Consider the following 6000-nt stretch of genomic DNA (forward strand, 5'->3'; position numbering starts at 1 on the left):
TTTGAAACTGTTTCCTTCCACTCATTCAGATGAGCTCTGTCACTGCGGCTGGATTCCATAACTTCAGAAAACATCTCGTCTCGCGTTCTCTTCTTACGACGCCTTATCTGTGATAACCTTCAGGATGGAGGAGGGAGGCTTGAGGAATTTGCAGCTGCTGTAGGGAGGGGGAAAAAGAGAGAATTGTTTAAAAAGCTACATTTTGCAGAACAATGCTTATACTCTTTCACGGTGACCAACACTATTCACATTACATAGCACGTGATTTCTGTGCAAGGTCACATTTTGCCTCTTAATGCTGAGTGCCTGTGGCTTTGCTGCTAGAGATCACAGGTCTGGGCAACAGAATTCGGCTTGCATGCGGCCATGGTAAGCCATTGTTTTACAGCTTCTGCGCCCTTCTTTCCCACATACCAAGCATAGCCTGTAGAGTGCTGCGGTTTTTCTGTTAACATTCAGCAGCAGCAGCAGAAAACAAACTAACCACCCCCCCCCTCTCGCCATGAATTCTCTGGGATGATCGCTGTACCCCTCCCCCCCACCGCGTGGCTGGTATCAGGGAAGATCCCTGCAGGCACCAAACTAACCACACACACCCCGCCGCCGCCCCCCTCCCGCCATGAATTCTCTGGGATGATCACGGTACCCCTCCCCCCACCGCGTGGCTGGTAACAGGGAAGATCCCTGCTAGCCAAACGCGAAAAACTCAGGGCCAATTTCCCATCTGCGCTTGGCTAACTGCAGGGAAGGATTTATTTTCCGCCACAGACAAACAGCCCAGTAGGAACGGCCACCTCTGTCCCCTTAATTAAGTTCCCGTATTTCAACCAGGTTACCAGGAGTGATATCACTCTCCTGAGGATTACACAACAAGATAAAGAACGGATGTTGCTTGAATGCCAGCAAACACCGGGACCATACGCTGCCAGGCTTTGTCAGGCAATGATACCAGATTACTTGCTGCAAGCATGGCGTGGTCAAGTGTCCTACCATGGAGGAGGGAATAAGGATGCACTGCCCAGAAACCTTGTGGCAAGGCTTTCGGAGTACCTCCAGGAGAGCTTCATGGAGATGTCCCTGGCGGATTTCCGCTCCATCCCCAGACACGTTAACAGACTTTTCCAGTAGCTGAACTGACCGCGAATGCACCCAAGTCCTCAGGGCAAAGTAATCATTAAAAACCGTTTGCTTTTAAAACAAGTTTTATATTTTAAAAAGTAAACTCACCTGAGGTCCCTTCCATGGGGTCAGAGTCTTGGGTACTGGCTTGGGAGGCTTGGGAGGGTACTTCAGTCAGGGTGAGAAAAAGATCCTGGCTGTTGGGGAGAACGGAGTGCTGTGTGCTCTCTGCAAGCTCATCCTCCTCCTCCTCCTCCTCCTCCTCCTCTCCCCCATCGGCAGAATCCTCAGGCGTCGCTGATGAGACTATCCCCGACCCAGAATCCACGATCACAGGTGGGGTAGTGGTGGCAGCCCCCCCTAGAATTGCATGCAGCTCGGCGTAGAAGCGGCATGTCCGCGGCTCTGACCCGGAGCGACCGTTTGCCTCCTTTGTTTTTTGATAGGCTTGTCTGAGCTCCTTGACTTTCACGCGGCACTGCTCAGAGTCCCTATTGTGGCCTCTCTCCATCATGCCCTTGGAGATTTTTTCAAAAGTTTTTGCATTTCGTCTTTTAGAACGAAGTTCTGCAAGCACTGAATCCTCTCCCCATACAGCGATCAGATCCAGTACCTCCCTCACGGTCCATGCTGGTGCTCTTTTTCGATTATCAGCCTGCATGGTTACCTGTGCTGATGAGCTATCTGTGGTCACCTGTGCTCTCCACGCTGGGCAAACAGGAAATGAAATTCAAATGTTCGCGGGGCTTTTCCTGTCTACCTGGCCAGTGCATCCGAGTTTAGATTGCTGTCCAGAGCGGTCACAATGATGCACTGTGGGATAGCTCCCGGAGGCCAATACCATCGAATTGCGGCCACACTATCCCTAATTCGAAATGTTAAAATCGATTTTGGCGCTACTCCGCTCGTCGGGGTGGAGTACAGAAATCGATTTAAAGGGCCCTTTACATCGAAATAAATAGCGTCGTTGTGTGGACGGTTGCAGGGTAAATTCGAATTAAAGCTGATAAATCCGAATTAAAGTCGTAGTGTAGACCAGGCCATAGTGCTGTGCATGCAAAAGAATGCAGCATTTCGAACTGAACTCGCATACAGACGCTGACACGACGCAAGCCAACCCGCTTCTGATGCTTTATATAAGATTTGTGGGGCTGTTTCATTGGGTGCTTTAATTATAGAATATTATAGTTCTAGATAACATTTTAAAGCTAAAATGTGAATAACAAAAGATAAATTCACAGATAGGCCCAACACAGTTAAAGTTAGATAATAAATACTTACTTTTGCTATAGTTAGGATTACTTCCATTTCACTATAGAAGGAGCAAATGATTCTTGCCCCATAACTCATACACACTACAGAATTCTTCTAGCAACGTTATAATGACCTCACAGTACAAGCAATTACTAGCTTTAGCTTATATTTGAAGGTAATAACAAGAATCACAAGAAAATAGATATAGATATAGCTATAAACACCCTGCAGTTTGTTTTCTCCTTTAAATAAAATTTCCTTTCCATTCATTTTCCAGTGACATCCAATACACATATAATATTCAATGTATAATGTGCTATAACGTGCCTTTGTTTGTCGTTTTAAATATATTTTCCAATTAAATCCACAGTTTTTATATTTACTTGGCAGTAAAGAAAATATAATAAATAAAATATGAAGACTTTTGGGTTCCATTGAAATAATATTTATATACTTAATATAAGAGCATACTTACTTGGCACTATTTAGTACAGAAACTAAGTCACACAATAAAACCTGGAAAAAAAAAAAATCTAGGTTCCACCGAGATTTGAACTCGGATCGCTGGATTCAGAGTCCAGAGTGCTAACCATTACACCATGGAACCACCTGACTAGAGCTTCAGAATTGATCCTATTGAGGTAACATCATAGCATATGTTTTTTCATAGATGTGTTATTTTTCCCCCTATGTAAAATTCTACATATTAACTACGTCCTGAAGTAATCCAGCAAAATTTACTTCAATAATAAACAAATTCTTTTTAAAAAGAGCCTAGAAATACATGACATTTCTGTACTGCTTTCCTAGGGCTGACACTGATGCCTTTTTTTTTTCTTTTCAAAATTCAGCAGATTGCCTACTTTTCGATGGAATTTCTTATACATATTGCAATTTTGCACGATTTGCTTTAAATTATGAATTTTACATTTTTGCCTACGTGTTGCATTTTAGTCCACCTTATTTATGCTTATTTTTTTCCTTCTGTGCAGTTTAGCTCCACATATTTAATGTTGCAGTTCTGCTTGCCAAGTAGCATTTTACAATCCATTACGCGTTCCACGTTGTATTATGTATTGTAAGTGGCTTCTAAAGATCTCCCTCATCCCCCCTCCCATTTTATTAATACTGTTGATATTGTAGATTTTCTTTAGTAACCTAATTTCAGTAAGAAAAAAAAAAACACTTTGGAAAAATCACAAACTGAATAATGAATTACTTACCCCACAATCTCTTTGGAATTATTCCTAATGAAGGTACCCAATCTTCAACCAGATGTGGGAGGGGGAGGAATCCTGCAAGATGCAGCCCTTTGGGATCCATGTTTCACAGCAGATCCAATGGCAAGATCAGAGCTTACCAGAGCCAATCCTCACAGCTGCCCTCTAGTCTCATTAACTTCAGCCTCTTGCAGGATCAGACTCTAAAAGAAAAGAATGGAAGTCAAATAACGAGTATTAATCATAATAAATTATTGGCAGTAAACGTGTAGAATCAGAGTGAATAGTTGTGAATAATAACCTATGCCGCAGTTTACTATGATAAAGAGAAAAATAAAAGATTAAACAATAACACTGAAACATTAGTCTGGCTATCTGTTTTGTTTGTTGGTTTTGATTCTGTTTTTTCAATGCTTAACACAATAGATCATCCATAAAGCCTCTGTGTGCAACGAACTACCATTAGTACTCATCATAATTAATCATAGGCTCTTTGTGCGTTATTAATTATTATTATTATATCTGAAGTAACGGCCCATGAAGTACTGTTGTAGATACAAATATATTTTCACTATATATGAGTATTAGACAGCAATGACTTTATTGTCCCTTAAATCAATAAATAATATCACAAAATATTATTAACAATGAATAATAACTGATAGGTGTATGCCCCCAAAACAGTTTTTGAATAAATTAAGTGATAGACTATTGCCCAACGGAGCATTCAGGTGAAATAACTTTAGCTTTAACATAAGTATTGAAAAATGTCACTACAATAAAGCAACACATTTTTAAAGGAGCAAAAGGTAAATAGCAGAGGATGGTTTCGATCCATCGACCTCTGGGTTATGGGCCCAGCACGCTTCCGCTGCGCCACTCTGCTTCATGCTGATAAAAAGCCACCTATAGCCCTTAGAATGTCATATATCTAATTAGTGCGATTTCTTTTCTCTTTTGCTGGCGATAGTAGCAATCGCTGAAACGGCTGGGCATAGATACTCAAGAACTTTTCCATCTCAGCAGCACGCTTCCACCCGCCCTCTCCACACAAATATGCTCCTCCGAAATGTCCTGTGCAATGGTTGGGATACAAATATTCCTCTACTCAGTAAAGTTGGAGCTTCTAATGTCTCCCTCTGAAATGCCAAACTGGGATGACCATGTCTATTAGGTGAGTTTATCTGCATCACAGCTTGCACAGGCTGGCAATAAATCCAGAGATAAGGGAACCATGACAAATGAAAAGGAGTACTTGTGGCCCCTTAGAGACTAACAAATTTATTAGAGCATAAGCTAATAAATTTGTTAGTCTCTAAGGGACCACAAGTACTCCTGTTCTTTTTGCGGATACAGACTAACACGGCTGCTACTCTGAAACATGACAAATGACACATTTTCAAATCTATTTTTTGCAGTAACAAACACTGGGACAATATTTTCCTCCCCCAAGCAGAGGGTAGGGAAAGCACAATGCAGTTATGTGTTCATGAGGCCCAAAGGGGAAAATGTTGGCTCCTTAGCACATTCCTCTTATGGGCCCATGAAAGTACAGAAGTCTGTGGTGGTCCCAGTCCCCTATGTTGCCCCTTTTCACTCAAGCAAGTAGCCAAATTTCAGGACCTTGAGGATGTTCCAGTGACAGGTAGAAATAGCCTAAATCTGGTATTTTCTATGAAGAAGTTTTGTTTTACAAAAAACATACAGAGTCCTCTGTCACTGAAGCAGAAGGAACCAAGGGGGGAAAAAAAGAGCATATTTTTTTAGCTCACAACCCCAAGTAGGGTGACCAGATCGCAAGAGTAAAATATCAGGACACATTTTGGGGCGGGGGGGGCAGGTAAGCCACAGGTACACACAGCCCCGACGGGAGCCATACGGAAGGCGGACGCACAGCCCTAGGAAGCTGCAAGAGGGGTGTACCACTCCTGCTGCAGCCCCGACCGCAAGCCACGGGGCAGGGCCTCATGGGGAGATCTGTGTGTGTTGGGGAATTAGGGAGTGGGAGGTTCTGTGCGGGGTCCTGGGCAGTTGTGGTGAGGCCATGAGTGGTGGGGCGCTCAGAAGGGGTTGTGTGCTGGCACCTGTGAATTTGTGGGGGTATGTTGGGGGGGGCACAGGGCATAGCAGGTCCAGAAGGTGTTGTGTGGGGGAGCTGTATGGCACGGCATGGGCCCACCCGCGACAGCAGCACAAGGCCAGGAACACCAATGTGCGCCTGGCCATACCATGCATGCGCCATTACCCCTGGCCGGTCCCCCTCACCGGCCACTAGCCTCCTCACCTCACGGCTAGGGCAGGGGGAGTAGGTGTGGGAGTAGAGTCCACATCGTGCTTACCTGGGAAATCTCCTGAGAAGCGGCCAGACGGTCCCAATGCTCTTAGGGTAAAGGGTGACGAGGAGGCT

General features: G+C 44.1%; 2 non-coding genes across 2 annotated transcripts; both read right to left on the minus strand.

Moving 5' to 3' along the window:
* Positions 1 to 2908: 2908 nt before the first annotated feature.
* On the minus strand, positions 2909 to 2980 carry TRNAQ-CUG (transfer RNA glutamine (anticodon CUG)). Its single transcript has one exon. It is a non-coding gene; the product is annotated as a tRNA-Gln (tRNA).
* Positions 2981 to 4407: 1427 nt separating this feature from the next.
* TRNAM-CAU (transfer RNA methionine (anticodon CAU)) lies at positions 4408 to 4479 on the minus strand. The gene has a single exon. It is a non-coding gene; the product is annotated as a tRNA-Met (tRNA).
* Between the last annotated feature and the right edge of the window lie 1521 nt (positions 4480 to 6000).

This window comes from Malaclemys terrapin, chromosome 13 (genome assembly GCF_027887155.1).
Source record: "Malaclemys terrapin pileata isolate rMalTer1 chromosome 13, rMalTer1.hap1, whole genome shotgun sequence".
NCBI classification, from domain to species: Eukaryota; Metazoa; Chordata; order Testudines; family Emydidae; genus Malaclemys; species Malaclemys terrapin.